The following is a 16922-nucleotide window of genomic DNA, read 5'->3' as shown; positions in this document are numbered from 1 at the left end:
GTGAAAGCCTAAGTGAGAATAGTTCATATTTCCTTAACCACATAGCTAAGAATTTTATTACATCTTCATACAAAGAGGCTAACCTCAAAATCACACTGTACTCTTAAAGCCAAATAATAAAAGCACAAATAATCCAATTTAGAAATGGATAATGGGGGCACCTTGTGGCTTAGTCGGTTGAGCGTCTGACTTCAGCTCAGGTCATGATCTTGCAGTTTGTGAGTTCGAGCCTCACATTTGAGCCTGGAACCTGCTTCACATTCTGTGTCTCCCTCTCTCTCTCTCTGCCCCTCCCCCACTCACACTCTGTCTCTCTCAAAAATAAAATAAACATTTAAAAAATCATAAAAATGGAAAATTATTTCAATAGATATCTCTCCAAGATTATATACATATGGCCAATAAGCCCATAAGAAGATGCTCAGCATCTTTAGTTTTTAGGAAATTGCAACTCAGAAGCCAATTAAATACTTATCCACTAGGATGGCTATAATTAAAAAGACAGACAATAACAAGTGTAGGCAAGAATGTGGAGAAAATGGAACCCTCAAACATTGCTGGTGGGATTGTGAAATAATACAGCTACTTTGGAAAACAGTTTGGCAGTTCTTTTAAAAGTGAAACAGAGGTCCATATGGCCTAGCAAATTTGCTAGATATTTATTCAAGAGAACTGAAAAACATATGTCCGTATAAAAACTTCTATACAAATGTTTATAGCAGCATTATTCATCACAGCCAAAGGTAAAAACAGCCCAAATATCCATTAACTGATGAATTGATAAACAAAATGTATATCCATGCAATGGAATATTACTCATTAAAAAAGTGAAGTGCCAATGCTTGCTAGATGGATGAAAAAGGATGTATTTTGAAAATATTAATGCTAAGTGAAAGAAGTCAGACACAAAAGGTCATATGTGTATGATTTCATCAATAGGAAATATCCAGAATAGAAAAATCTATAGAGACAGAAATTGGATTAATAGTTTCCAAGCACTGGGAGGAGGAGTCAAGAGTGACTACCAATGGGTAAGAGTTTCTTCCTTCTGGAGAGATGTAAATGTCCTTTTTATTGCATAAACACCTTCTATCCCCCTGCAAAACCCAGAAAAGCAAAGACAGTAGTTACCAATTACCTTGCCACTCGAAGATACACTGTTAAGACTTTTATTTTACATTCTTCCAATTTTTTAAAGTCCTTTTCACTTTATGAAAATAGGGTTTTTTTTTAATGTTTATTCATGTTTGAGAGAACAGAGTATGAGCGGGGAAGGGGCAGAGACAGAGGGAGACACAGAATCCGAAGCAGGCTCCAGGCTCTGAGCGGTCAGCACAGAGCCCAACCGCAGGGCTCAAACCCACGAGCTGTGAGATCATGACCTGAGCCAAAGTCGGATGCTCAACCTACTGAGCAACCCAGGTGCCCCTGAAAATAGTATTTTTAAATGTAAATATTTCTCTTTAGGCCACCACTAAGCTGTCATCTCGAACTTCCCTCTGTTACCATCTTGGGAGTTCCTTTTGCTTTTCTCATGATTATATTCCCTGCTTCCCAGTCTCCTGTCTTCCTGCTTGCTATAGTCTCTTGTTTTGAGGATGTGACAGGGTGGCATAGATAATAGTCTCAGCAGCCTGCTTGGCCCCTGAGACACACTGTGGCAGTCTGGGTTGGTGGTACTCAGCTGGTGACACGTTGTCATCTTGTCATCTTGGGATCTCCCTTTCCCATCATTGTGGAGATTCCCTGTTTTTCTCCGGTCTCTTGGCTGGAGATTCTCTTGGCTTTCCAGTCTCCTTTATCTTTTTATTTTCCTTTAGTCTTCCCCTTGCTGAGTTTAATCTCTTCTTTTTGATATAGCACATCCTTCAGTAGATTCTGGAAAAAAGATGCATGGACGGTAAGTTTTTTGAGACCTTTAAAAATGCCTTTAGTCTATGCCCACATTTGATGAGAGTGTAGATAGGTTGAAAATTCCAGGTTTAGAATTCTGAAGGTGTTGCTTATTACCTTCTGGCTTCTAGTGCTAGCACATGGCAGGCCCTTCCAATCTGGAAAATCTTGTATTTCGGCCTTGGAAATTTTCTTGAATTATTTCATTGGCAATTTCCTCCCTCCGTTTTCTCTGTTTTCGCTTTCTGGAATTTTTGCTATTTGGCTTTTGGACCTGCTAGTTGAATTCTTGTTTGTCTCTTAGACAAATCCTCTTAATTTTCTATTTTCTTTGTTTTCTTGCTTTACTTTCTAAGGGCAAGAGTTCAACTCTATCTCCATTCCTTCTTCACTTTGCTATCACAATCTTAATTCCAGGAGGTCTTTTATTCACTGCATATTTCTTTGTGTAAGAGAGAAGAAGAAGCACATAATGTTCCATTCTTTTTTCATGTATGTAGCATCTTTTCTTAGCTCTCTGATATATTGCCTATAATTGGTTTCTTTTTCTAAAAGTGTTCTTTGTCTTTCCTCCAAGTTGCTTTTTCTTTGTTTGCATCTCTTTCTTCCAAAGTGGAGGCTTTCCTCAGATGTCTGGTATTCTTTAACTACTTATGATTAAGGGTTGGGGGATAAAAGGCTGTTTGAAAGCTGTGAATATGTAGGTTGGGCTTGATAGTCCTAAGCTTTACTGTAGGGTGAGTAAGCCATTTGTTGGGAAAGACCCACCTTTGCACTAGCCAAATAAACCAGAGTTGTCTTTCCTATATCCTTCCAAGAGGGCAAAGGACTGAGTGTCATCATTCTGGGACTGAGAGAAAAAAAGAGCTGGAAATGTCTACATTCAGCATTCAGAAAATAGTCACTGAATCCTCCTGTTTTAAGTGTTCACTGTGCCTGTCAACCCATTAATAGCCCCAGTTCCAGAGACTTTGGGTTTGGTTCTTAGCTCTCCTCAGGACAGTTTAAGAGTATTCTTTCCTACTTCTAGGAAGGAAGAGCTATTATGGCAGAAAAGCTGAGAAGAAGAATCAAATCTTATTTTTGACATTTCTCAAGTCTAAACCCCCAGGACCCAGTTTATGTCATTATGCAGCAAAAACTAAAACTTGGAAATAGGACAAAAATGATGACTGTGTGACCGTTCTAGAAAGTCTGTGAAGGGTTATCTGACTCACTCAGGGAATGTCCCTTTGGTTGTGGACCAGACATTGTACAACCCTGGTAAGTTAAAGATTCACTTGTAGAAAAATGATAAGGTGTGATGATATATTTAAGGGCTGGGGAGGAGGCTGGAAAATAAAGAAGATAAACCTAACTCTTATGTGTAGGGCATTAGCTTTTTTAGTATCTTTTTAATAATCTTATTTCAGTATTCCATTTCTCACTAACTATATAATCTGTTTCTCAAAATTTCAAGCTTTTTGTCTTGCTGCCAGTTCCTTCATTAATGAGCTAAGAAAACCTTGGTTTGAATTAGCCCTCTATATGTAAGGGAAATAGGATTTTATTTTTTAAAGAATTCGAGAATGGTGCTTATACACCAAGAATGAAATATCCGTAAGACTAATGCTCAGTGATAATAAGTTGTCTTTCCTGAACTTTCTCCCCAGATTAAATGAAGGGTCCCCAGGCTGGGAGAAAGAAGAATCAGGGAAGCCAAAGAGCTTAGAAACTGGAAGGTGCTAAGAAGAGGTCTGAGCTACAGAATGTAAGTAATTTACTTTTTATACAGTGGATCATTTTGTACTTCTGTTGTGTATTATACTCAGTAATATAGCGTAAACATCTTCATAGGCCAACAAATGGCCTATATATGATATATATGGCCTAGAATATGATTCTTCATTGCTACATAGCATTCCACCCCATGAGATATTTTAATGGTTTAGAAAAACTCTGAACATTTCTCTTTCCAACTGGTAGGCAAACTCCATTGTAGTTATTTTAGTTATTAAGTCCTGAGTTAAAAGACCATCTCTTGGAAAAAAAAACCTAGACTGGGTAGAATCCAACAAACAGTTTTAGTCAAGGATCTAGTGACCATAGTTGTCAAAGCCAAGTTAGCTTCTCTTGTAGAAAACTCTTTAATGAAGCTGGTCATGTTTAATTCTGGATGGCCATACTAGGGGAACAGTTACTTGACACCATACAAGGAGAGCTCTAGGAATGGAAGACAGTGGATTCAGGGAGCCTCCCCAATGCATGTCTTAAGTAATTGCAAAACCTAGCTTTCTGCCCACCCCTAGCCCTGTTTTCCTGCACAGCCGGTGATCGGGAGGCAGGGATGTGCCTGCTGATGACAGGCTGGTGCTGGGCTTCTCTCAGCCTATAAACAGAAAGTAATAAATGGGCCTGCTCGAAAAGGCATGGGGAAGACTGCCGTGGACTTCCACAGCTGATGGAAGGATTCCTAATGTGGACAGAGATACTAGCGTCTAAAGGGCCCCGATCCCATGATAGAGTCTGCGATGGCCTCGGTATCCCCTGAAGTACACTTGTTAGTAGAAGTCTCAGAGTTGATCAGTTACCTTTTCCTGAGATGCTAGTTTGAATCATTCCCTGTTTGGGGTGAGGGGGTTGGGGGCTTACTTTTACCATAAATCAAAACGCTTCCAATTGAGATCTATGTGGGATTGGGGATTTTGTTGTTAGTGTGTGTGCACGTGCCTGTAGCTTTGAAAAACACGGTGTGTTTGGATCAAACAGCAGCATTTGGATAACTATGGTTTGGTTAAAACAGATTTCTATTTGCTCTTGCTATTATGTACATTTTATTCTGAAAATCACAGACACTTAGAATCTATTCAACAGGGTCACAAGATAGTTTTTAAAAGCTCATTCCAGTGATAGAAACAAAATAAAATTCCTAGTTTCTTTAAGAGAAAAGAAATGGGGCGCCTGGGTGGCGCAGTCGGTTAAGCGTCCGACTTCAGCCAGGTCACGATCTCGCGGTCCGTGAGTTCGAGCCCCGCGTCGGGCTCTGGGCTGATGGCTCAGAGCCTGGAGCCTGTTTCCGATTCTGTGTCTCCCTCTCTCTCTGCCCCTCGCCCGTTCATGCTCTGTCTCTCTCTGTCCCAAAAATAAATAAACGTTGAAAAAAAAAAAGAGAAAAGAAAATGTCACTTTCTTCCCTCAAGTGTTGAGAGAAAAAAATAATATTTGCATTATAAATCCTGATACTAAATTATAGGCAAAAATGTGACCCATGGAAGTTATTTTATTGTTCTGTAGTGTTGTGTTATATTCAGGGTATATTATCTTCGTTAGTTGGAAAAGCAAAGTTAGATTCATATGCAGACTTTCTTGGTAATTCATTTAATTTCCTGTTTTCTGTTTTTTTTGGTGACTTCTGTAGAAGGACTATTTAAAAAGCTTCCCTTTGAGAATGGCCCAAGGAGCAAAGGAAACTTCTATTTTAATGCTTTATGAGTTGGAGAGAGGAATGCATCTCACAAAGCCTAAGCACTATTCCAAACAGTGACAAGACAAAGTTGAGCTGAGTGAGAGAACAAACTAGGGGCAAAGTCGTGGGTTGGGGAATGGAGGTTAGTGTTCATCTGCTTCATAAAAGAGAGTGATGATCTGTTTTCCACCTGTGAAATGGTAGAATGAGTGATTGAAGTCCAGTTGTCTTAACATCAGAAAAATAACATTGATTTCAGAAACTAATACATAATAATATATGTATATATGTATATGTATGTAACTTGTACACACCAAAAATAAGAATGATCATACCATTAATGGTTCTCAAAATTAAGATTGCTTTTTCCCCTGCTTGAAAAAGAAAACCTTAGCCAACTGAAGGAATAGACTTCAACACTCTGACCCTACTGTCCAGCCCCCTTACCTTCCCCACACAGATCCTATAGACTAGAACAGTTGGCATTGGTCACAAAGGCAGTTGACATGAATAAAACAGCTTTATCCTGGATTCCAAGATACCTGTGCAATGCTTTCCCTGAAGACTCTGGGCTTTCCCAGCTATAGAAACCACCCCCTTTCCCTTACTTTTCTCCAGGAGGACAGAGGAATCCACAGACTGTCAAGAACATCAGGTCTCCACCCACAAAGCAGAAAGCCTTGGAGAGGTGACACTTCCAAGATCATATTGTTTAATGTGTTTGCTATACCTTGTGAGAGACAATGGTCTTAAATGTTTTTGAAGTACAAAAGCTGTTCATTCCAAGGGGACTATCATTTTGCTAAGAATAGGACAAAGAGGTCTATTCACCCTCATCCTTAACCTCCTCCCTGTCCCTAAAAAAGAACTGGATTAAAGGGCACATGTCAGAAAATCTGATCTGGAGAACATGTGATGAAGTTTTATCCTTCATGAAAAGAAAATGTTCTGTTTTTCCCATTATAAATGCCTTGGTTCCTGCCAAGCCTCTTTTTATCCCAAATGTCAGAATATCCTGGTATAACACAGCAGAGATAGGGCAGCACAAACACTGAGTTATAATTTAATTCAATGTATACTCATTGAGAACTGTTATACTAAGAATACCTTCCTCACATCTCTTCCCCTGTCACCAGTAAAATAGTTTTTGATACTAAGAATTTCATTTTTAAAGAAAATTCTCCAACTAAATAAGACCGTGATGTTTCCATCTGGACTTTGCCATGGGCACCCTGGGCTGGAAGTATAAAGTACAGTCTTTCTCATGTTCTGGGAAATTCTCGTGGCCCAGTACAGGTAGCACCACTTTGAGCATCTGGCCAGTATTAGGGACTATACAGAGGGGCCAGCATGGCCATTTGCTTCCCAAGGCCAGGTGGTCATGAGAGACCTAGCGGGCAGGGACTATCAGTGCCTACCATGAAATAGGCGGTCAGTAAATGTTGAGATCTGAAATCTCAAGATCGGAATGATCAATATGCACTTTATTGGCTATAAAAATAGACTCATCTCTTCTTGTACTGGCTTAGAGAAGTGTGGGTATTCATGTAGTAGAGGAGGTTGTTTAAGGCAAGCAAAGCTCTGTTCTTTTTCAAACATGCCTGTTTCAAACATACTGTTCTTTTTTTTTTTTTTTAATGGCTTCTATTTCTTCTTGCATTGCCTTAATCATTTGAACAGAAGGGCTCCTCTTTGAGGCTCTTTAAGATGGAACAGAATGCTACCTTTAGGTTCCCTGCTTTGCACAGACCCCCAGCCTTGTCTCCTACCCCTAAATCTATGTCTTTGTCCAAAACACCCTTGGGCTCCCTCCACACCAGCTCACATGCATGGCACTGGTTTTTCTTTGTTTCTGGCACTCAAGAAGGGAATTATATATATTGTGGGAGGGGTCATATCTACAGCAGCTCAGATTCTCCTTATTGCAGGAAGTTCCTCCCATCTCCTTTACATCATGGAAAAAGTATTCTTTTAAGTTTAGAGATCTTGTCAGAATAATGTATGACCTTTAAGAAATGAATGCAACAAAATTAATACAGCTTAAAGTCTAACAGAATGAGTTTATATAGATCATGTAAACTCTGTTTCTTCATTCTCAAATATAAAAGCTGTTGCTTCCCTCTCCCACCACCACCCATTGGATATCATTATTTATGGGGAGAATTCTATTTCTTAGAATCATTATATTTTTGTCAGTAGAAGGGGAACTCAGATACCTTCAGTGCCAGGGAGATACCACAGATAAGTGACTCTGACCAGGTGTAAGCCACCAGGGAGGGATGCAGGCTGGAGTAAAATGAAGACCTCTCTCTCACACAAAGGAAAAAAAAGAAGAAGAGAGACTCACTTACATGTTGCTGTCATTAAAAGAAATGTCGCAAATTTTCTTGTCCCCAGCTTTCTTTTAACAACAAATTCTGAATAGCATCAGAATATATAGATAAGTTGGTCAGAGCCTGAATAGACATGCAGGCCTGGGCCTGATTTATGAGAAGGTTTGAGGACTGTTGTACAAGGGTGCAGCTCAGGGTTTCCCCGCCTTAACCTAAGCAACCACAGAAAGCCTTGTGAATCACTTAGCAAGTCAGAATCTTGCACCTGTTTCACTCAGAGAGGACTCCAGAAGCCCTGACACCATCACTTCCCTGTCACAAGGGGCTGGGGACCAGATTTTCGCCTATGAAGCATCCTGAGAAATTCTTTTCACCCAGTAAACAAAGCCTGACTGAAACCCCTTCTGATATATAGACCCTGGCCGAGTAGTCTGTGTGACCTCGTGCAGGGCCAAGAATTGCTTTTGGTCACTCGGTGGCATTACATATGTCTTAAAGGGGTTTGATTATGCAAGAAAGGTGTGGTGTGGTGTGGTGTGGTGTGGTGTGGTGTGGTGTGGTGGCAAGGACAGGCTTTTGGAACAAGATCGACCCACTTCTGAATGCCAGTGTTGATGAACAGTGCATCACTGTCCAGTCAACAACGCTTTCTGAATGTCCACTAAGTGGTGGGCACTGTTCTAGACCCCAAGGAGACAATGGTGAACAAAGCAGAAAAGTCCTTGCTTTGGGGAAGTTTACATTTAGCTGGGGGGAGACTGGTAATAAATAAAAAATTAATTAAATGACATAGTAGGTTAGAAGGTGATGGGTGCTGAGGATAAAATCAAGTAGGGACCGTGAATGGAGAGTGCAATTTAGTGTGTTCAGGGAAGCTTCACTGAGCAGATGACCGTTGGGCAAAGACTTGAAGGGGGTGAAGGAGAGAGCTGTCAAAATGTGTGGGGAGTAGGGTTCCACGGGAAGGTCCTGAGGTCGCTTCAGGTAACAACAGGGAGGCCAGCACGTCTGGATGGAATGGGGTGGGTGGGAGTGGTAGGAAATAAGTGGCTAAAGGCGATGAGGGGTGATCAGGCCATTGCAAGTACTTACCATGAGCGAACTGGGGAGGTGCTGTGGGGTATATTTGGAAGGATTTCCTGATGGATTGAATGAAGTCTCAGAGAAGAATAATAGTCAAGAGGGAGCCCAAGGTTTTTGGCTTGAGCAACTGGAAGAGTGGAGGTCGCATCAACTGAGACAGGAAGGATGTAGGAGGAACTGATGGCAGGGAAGGGCAGAATCAGAAGTTCACTTTTGGAATTGTTCGGCGAAGATGATGACTAAACTGTGGCATAGGAGTCTGAAGCACACAAGAGAGACCTAAACTGAGGATATAAATGTAGGATCATGTAAATGGTATTTAAAATTGTGGGAATCACTGATAACACTGACGACTGATGGTAGACAGGGACGAGAAGAGGTTCTAGGACTGAGCCCTGGGACACATCGACACAGTAGCCCAGCTACTGTGGAGGATCTGGGTGGCTGTAGGGGTGATAGGGTTAGGACCGAGGCACTCATTTTTCCCAGCTGCTAGCAGTTAACAATCTACCCCCCACCTCCAGGAATTGCCCTCTGCTGAAGGAGGCTACCACACCCCAGGTTATACCCTCATCCCAGGGATGGCCTGGGTCCAATTACTGGTCAACTTAGGGGTTTAAAGCCCACCTAATATCTCATTTCAGAACTCTGAGGGGCCCTCCCAGCTCCAGAGCATTTGTGGTATCAATCAAAGCCATCGTTGTACCTGCTTCGCTGTTCAGCTTCTCCCTCGGCCTAACCCCACTGCCTTCAAGTCCTCGCAGGTGGTGTTTCCAGGAGCACCCCTGTATATAGATGTCTACCTCGGTTGATTTCTTAGGGGATCTGTTCTGAAACAGTAGCTTTGGGCACAGTGCTTGCTTTTACAGTTTCCACATTTGTAACATGGCAATAATTATACCTACCTGGCAAGATTGTTGTAGGGAGAAGAGACTTTGTGTGTACAGTGCCTAGAACAATGCTTGATTAGTGGCAGGCACTCAAAACTTAAGTCTTGTCAGAAGCAGATTTCACTATTCCACTTTCTCAAACTCTCAAGAAGATTAGGAAAGGTAGCATTACAGTGCTCAGGAGGTCTGTCTGTCCTTCCCCTGAACTCCCCAGACTACATTCAGATGCTTCTTTTGCGTGCTCTGGCAGCACCCTCCACTTCTCACATCATAATTATAGATGGCACTATTCTAGACTACAATTGCATATTTAATTTTTTCCCACCCCTCTTTCCCATAAGGTCTATATCTGTCTTGTTCATGATTGTGTATCTCCAGGGACTAGCACATTGTAGGCATTTCATAAGTATTTATTGAATTGAATTGAATCGAATCGAATTGACACGTGGCAGAGTTTCCAGAATAAGGCAAGACTCAGTTTGGCTCAGCTCTGGGAATTAGACTCAAGTAACCTTTATGAAGCCCAAAAAAGACTATCCATCTACCAATCTATCCATCTATCCATCTATCCATTTACTCAAGATTTAGAGAGCACCAATTTGTGCTAGGCACCAGAAACAGGTATCAAACAAGATCTTACAGGCAAACAGGGGATAGACAGTGGACAATAAACAACCATAAAATCTGCTGTTAAAAAATAAAGGGGGAGAGAGAAAGGCAGCAGGGACTCAGTTAGAGTGATTGGAGACTTCTGAGAAGGGGAAATTTAAGATGACCTGAAAAAATGTGTAGACGCTAGATATGGGAAAGGTAGGAATATTTCAGGCTAAGAAAGATCCTGACAAGGGGAGAGAAAACCAGTGTGAAGGAAGAAGAGGGAGGGAGGCAGAGGCTGAGTTAGTGGGAGGGGTGGGCTTGGGGAGGGCAGTCCGTGCAGAGCCTTTCTCACAGTGTAGTACACACTTTGAGACAATGAGAGAATTATTCTTGGTACTGTTGAAGAGAATGGATTATAGGAGAGCAAATGTGTGGGTAGGAGGGACTAGATCAAGTAAATCTCTTCCTGATACACTTTGAAAGGAACCATGATAGGACTACCTGACCGTGGAGGTGAGGGAAGGGAAAGACTCAAGGATGGCTTTTAGGTTTGGGGCTTGATTCTCTGAGTAGATGGTTATAGGAATAAGAGAGACTGAGGGAAGTAGGCAGGATTTTAGAGAGAACCAAGAGTTCCCTTTAGGAAATGTGCAATTCCCTTTTGGAAACTCGAGAGCCTGCCTCAGGACAGCCGGCTGCACTCCTTGCCCAGACTCTTCAGAGATCGCCTGAAGTTCTTGGGGCCCCCGGGAAGCCTGGGGAAAAGAAGGCCCGCAGTGCTGGGGGTGAGTAACCACAGAGAGAACAAAGCATAAAGCAGTGCTTGTCTCCTGCAAAGATCAACACTCGATGTTCTTGGAAACTGAAGTGCAGGAGTTCAAATGTCTGCAGCCCCATTACCAGAAGGAGAGGTGTTCCCCAATCAGGAAAACTCACATCGAGCTCTCGGCACACTGCCCACGAATCCCTGAAGAAGGGTCCCCTCGTCTCACACGCCACAGGAATGGAAACCAGATCTGAAAGAGAGCACAGGCCTGCCAGTTGGGTGTCGTTCAGACATCTGCAGGCAATCAGGGGCCTCCTCATGCGTCTGGTCCTGCTCACTACTGGCTTTGTGCTAAGAAAAGCACATTTCTTCTGTGACCACCGGTCTGTCTAATCCACAAAGTGTGCTCTGGGACTCATTGGGCTTCTGGGGGTCGAGGATGGGCGAGGAGGGTGGCCAGGAGCCTCATCCCTTAGCTTGAGCACAGGGGATATGACAGCATCGAAGCCAACCACCAGTTCTTTTCAAGCAAGTGTCGGGAGTAACTCAAGTCCTAATGCCAGTTGGCTGTGAGCACCACAGAAATCCTGTCACTGGTCAGCCTGGGTCACAGAGCCCCTGTTCCTCAACTTTGAGGCCTCTCTTTTAATTGCTGTGATTTGGCCAGTTCTCAGCACAGCCCAGTAGTGCACTCTTGATCCATCAGGGAAATAGGAAATTTTCTCTTTAGTTACACTTTTCTGTGCCAATGAGATTATTTTAAGGTGCTACCCCCCACCCCCACCGCCATTTCCCCTCTGTGTTAAGGCTGTGCTCATTAGCCATGAGAGACTGAATATGCAAACGGACAGTGGCCAGACCATACCTAAAAAGAGAACCCTACTCACAACTTTCAGCAACCTGCCTAGGAAACCAATTCCCTTATGTATAGTAAACAGCCTGGAAGCCAGTCTGCTGTACATGAGGCTTGTGAGAAGCCAGGTTGCCATCTCTTGTGACAATCCAGAAAGCCAATCGATAACTTCTTTAACAGTCAGCCACAGATGGCCAGAGCTTGGTTAATAACTTCCAGATTCCCTAATCCTTGTCCCTGCTTTCAATTTAGGACTAGAGAGAGTCAAATATGCACCTTTAACCAATCATACAGGATGCCCCACTCCTAGTTAGCCAGCCTCCAGCTTCCCCATGCCACCGGCCTCCAAGCAGGTGCACCAGAAGCCTTCCCTTTCCTCCACTCTAAAGCTTTCCCATGCCTCTGCCTGCCTTTGAGTCCCTACTAAAACGTATGTGACAGCGGCTGACTCCGCTGCTTTAGTAATCTCTGATAATAGGCTTTGCTTTCTTCATTTGCTTGATCTTGATTTCTGCAGCCATTTATGCATTTTTTTCCTTTATGAGTTTCTGAAAAAATAATTTAATAGTACATTTGGGCAACCATATTGAGTCCTAAGGTACAATTAATCTGCTGTAACAGACCCCAAATACTATGGCCTAATTAAGACAGAAGTTCATTTCTCTCCCACGTACCTGTCTGCAGCAGCGGGTGGTCGAGGCCTGGATAGTTAACTGTGTTCCTTGAAGCCACTCAGGGACCCAGATTCCTTTCTCCTTGTTGCTCTACTGTTCCTTGGTATGTGCAGAAAACAAACTGACTCAGTCCCACGCTGTCTGTGCTCTGGCTGTAGAAAGGAAGAAAAGCTTCCCTTTCAAGGATGTGGTCTGGAAGTTACACACTTCACTTTATCTTATAGTTGGTGAGAACTCAGCCTCATAGCCACACCTGGCTGTCAGGGAAGCTGGGAAAAGTAGTCTCTGCAGGTCTAACACCTGTGGAATGGGAGAAAGTAGATGTCAGAGGACAAATTGAAGCCTTGCCCACATCATGCTGGGTAAAAAGGGATACAGAGTACACATGGCTTTTGTCCTCAAAGATTAACCAGTAATGGTTCATGTGTAGGGTAAAGACTAGATCTTCTAGCCAGGCATTTAAGAGCTACCACACTCTGGTTCTTTCCTCTTTCTCCAAAAAATTCCCTTCTCCCTTCCCTCCCATGTGTTCCTGCCAATGGAGTCATGCCACACGCTGCCATAATAACTACTTTTAATTCAAATTAATTCCTTTGAACATTTATTCTATCCAATTGTTCAAGAATTTTTAAACCACACCCCTGATTGCTGGTGATTGAGGGGGAGGGTGGCATAGCCCCCCACTGTTGGCAGAGAATTTCCCTACCCCACCCCCCAATTGTGCATACCAGACTCTGTTGTCGTTAACTCTGTCTGCTCTGGTGCCCAACCATGAATTCAGTCAGGGAGAACGTCCATCTCTCCATCATCATATTCCCAGCACCTGGCTAGGCCCTGGTGCACAGAGTTTGTGTTGGACAAGCAGACTGGGTCATAGCCCTTACTTCTTAGGTCTTATCATCTGAGGAAAGCAACCCCCCCTCCCCCCCAGAATGAAGACTACCCTTCCCTGGCCCTACCATTTACCTGGCAGCAACTCATGAGAATCCAGACAGGCACACTGGGGAAATAACAGAGTTTTAAGCTCATATCATCATTGTGATGGTTAATTTGATGTGGCAGTATGTCTGGGCAAAGGGAGGCCCAGAGAGCTGGTGTATCTGTAAGGGTATTTCTGGAGGAGATTAGCTTTTAAATTGGTAGACAGAGTAAAGAAGATAGCCCTCACCAACATAAGTGGGCATCATCTAATTCATTGAGGGCTTTAATAGAAGAAAAAACAGATAAAGACAAAGTTGCTCTCTCTGCTTGAACTAAGACATCCATCTCCTCCTGCCCTTGGACACTGATGCTCCTCGTTCTCAAGCGTTTGGACTCATACTGAATTATACCCCTGGCTTTCTTGGTTCTCCAGCTTGAAGACAGTAGATCATGAGACTTCTTAGAGTCCATAATTGCATGAGCAAATTCCTATAATAAATCTCATCTCTGTCTCTATCTGTATATCTATATCTATATCTATATCTATCTAATCTGTTGGTTCTATTTCTCTGGAGAACCCTGACTAATACAAACATAATCTTGGAGAAGCTGCTGGGGTGCCCATTCACACATTAAAGAACTTGGAATATTTCTCCCCTGTGTAAAGAGGGCAGTTTTCAGGCCCATGTGGTCTGGCCACTGGCATGTGACTTTCATCTACTAGTCTGTTCCCTGGAACAGCATGTTCTATGGCTCGTTTTGATCTGGCGCAGTCAGATCCCCTCCCCACAGACCCTGGCCATGAACTAGCAGCCGTTCTAAGGACACAATGGGCTCTGCTTTCACCCCACCAACACAATGCCCAGCCAAGTCCTCTTAGACCTGCAATGTCCTCAGCAGTTTGAAATCTCCTCAAACCAGTGGAAGGTTTATTAGGTATATATTTACAGAAGAAGCTGAGTTAGCAGCTTTATGTGGCAGAAAGGTTAATAGGGAGGCTTTCTGGTGGTAGCATTCTGCCTCTTCTCTGTTGGTCTAAGCACTTCAGCTCTGACCCCAACTTGCATGCTCTTCTCAGGTAAACAAAAGCCGTGTATGACTTACTTGAACAAGCCCCATAGTTTCAATATGAAGCAGCTCATCGAATGAGTCCTTCCAACTCTCTCCCTGTAAAGATTTCTGGTAAATACAATTTTTTCCATCCTGTCCCATTTACAGGAATGTCCTGGCATTCCTTATGAATTGCTGCCATGCCCCTAACCTAAATCTCATCTCAAACAGCTCCGCCTCTACCACGCAGCTACCCGGCTCCTTTATGTCTCCCGTTCCCAGCCCAGCCCCAAGCGAGACTGTGGTCGTCTGCCTCTCGGTTGCTGCCTTAGGATATTGATGGGAAACAGCATCGAGTGACTGTGTTTCATGCCTCTTGGCCTCCAAAGAAGCAAATTAGGGTTTTAAATAAGATGAACCAGGCTTGAGTGGGAGTGGGAAGACCGCCAATTACCATCTCTTAATTCAAGGTTGCTAGCAAAAAGGCTTGAACTATTTCTACTTTTAAACAAAGTGAAAATTTGATGTTAATTCTGACCTAAAAATGTGGGTCTTGGAGGGGAGAGAGAGAAAGAAAGGAGATGCTTTCCTCCTCTGATTTCAACTGGGAGTTGTGTTAAATCCAGTCCTCCAAGGTGCTGGGGTGGGAGGGCTTTTTCTGATTTGCAAAAGACTCCAAGCCACCGTGGGCCCACCAAACCCAGGTGCACTCTGTTGCTTTCTTTTTCTTTTTTTTTTTTTTAAACACTTTCTTTTTTTTTTTTTTTTTAATTTTTTTTTTTTCAACGTGTATTTATTTTTGGGACAGAGAGAGACAGAGCATGAACGGGCGAGGGGCAGAGAGAGAGGGAGACACAGAATCGGAAACAGGCTCCAGGCTCTGAGCCATCAGCCCAGAGCCTGACGCGGGGCTCGAACTCACGGACCGTGAGATCGTGACCTGGCTGAAGTCGGACGCTTAACCGACTGTGCCACCCAGACGCCCCAAACTCTGTTGCTTTCTGTAGCCACCAAAGCTACAGACTTTCCTGCTCCAACTTCCAGCAGCTTTCCCCAGTTTTACCCACCAAGACTCAAAAATTGCGGACAGAAGTTATTTTCCGGTTTCTTTACATTGAACTGATTACATTGTTCACGTTACAACACCTGCAAATACCTGAGAGAGTCCCAGTCTATTCCAATTTTCTCATCATTAGCATTTTTAGCTTCCCACATCTGCTAATAAGAACAGAGCTGTGGGTTGAGGTAATCCCTTCCGAAACTAAATTATTTTGTGTATGCAGTAACCATTCTGGGATTATGGCTACACTCCACTGACATAACAGACGCATAAAGATGATGAATAGAAGTTGCAGGCTTTGCAACCACAGAAGATAATTCTGGCTTATCCTTGTCTCCAAGCAAGCTGTACATTCTTTAATATCTGAATTTTAAAAGCGAGGACCAAGATGGTGGAGAATTTTTTAATGACTTAACGCATTTAGTATAAGTACCGCTCTATGAATCATTGTGCTGGTAGGAGCAGGAAGAAGGGGGAGGTGGATAAGAGAAAACAGTGGAGTAGGTGGCACAGAAAGAGGAACACGTGGGCTGTTCCAGACTGTTTCAGGCAAGCGCCTGAGATGGGGTGCCTCCCTCTCAAACCACCCTGAATTTTCATCACAGTGAGTGATGAAACACCCCTCACCACCACACCCTCACCTCCCCACAGAGATTGCAGACTTCCTTTGGGGTGGGGGGATCTTCTGTCTTCTTGCTTGCCAGGAGCTCACGAAATAATATACCTTTCAACCCAAGTCCTGCAGGGGTAGGCACCTAGCAGAGGGAAGGCGGGAGTAGTGACTCATCTGTGATGAAATTTTCACAAGTCTAGAGTGATATGAGAAAAACAAGGATAATTATATACATATATATAATTATAATATGTATGTGATGGTGTAAGATTACTAACTCATTTGGGGGGAAAGACTGTTCATTATACGGAGATTATGCTTTTAGCACTCATTTGGGGTCAAAAAGTCCTATTAAGAAAAATATATGACAGAAGATGCTAGGATTTTTGTGTTTGGTTTTGATTAATCTGTCATTTGGCAAAATTAAAAGCTGACTATCCTGTGTATGTCTCCCACCCTCCCACTTCTTTTTAAAATTTTACCAATTTGGAAATTATAGTTCTGGGAAACCACTGGCCCGGAGCTCCACGGCCAGCCTTGAGCCCCACCATGGGTACCAGCACCCAAATGCCCTCCCAGCTTGCTTGAAAGGCATGATTCCCACTGCCTTCAAGGTCAGTGCATTGAGTTCAAAGCCAGGAGTCGGGGAATGTGGGATGTTGCCTAGTGCCCCTTACTGTCTTTGCTTTGTTCACTCCATGTGAATGAACCTTTTCTTTTGGGTCCTCTCCAACTCCTCAGGGT

General features: G+C 43.1%; 1 long non-coding RNA gene across 1 annotated transcript; it reads right to left on the bottom strand.

Moving 5' to 3' along the window:
- Positions 1-1408: 1408 nt before the first annotated feature.
- Positions 1409-12681, bottom strand: LOC121013970 (uncharacterized). Its single transcript, XR_005783003.1, has 3 exons — positions 12535-12681; positions 11178-11257; positions 1409-1878 (listed from the first exon to the last, which is right to left on the bottom strand). It is a non-coding gene; the product is annotated as an uncharacterized LOC121013970 (long non-coding RNA).
- Positions 12682-16922: the final 4241 nt, after the last annotated feature.

Source organism: Herpailurus yagouaroundi, unplaced genomic scaffold (assembly GCF_014898765.1).
Source record: "Herpailurus yagouaroundi ecotype Mexico unplaced genomic scaffold, PumYag 29, whole genome shotgun sequence".
In the NCBI taxonomy this organism is placed as follows: Eukaryota; Metazoa; Chordata; class Mammalia; order Carnivora; family Felidae; genus Herpailurus; species Herpailurus yagouaroundi.
The sequence above is the reverse complement of the archived record's forward strand: the minus strand, read 5'-3'. Positions and strand labels throughout refer to the sequence as shown.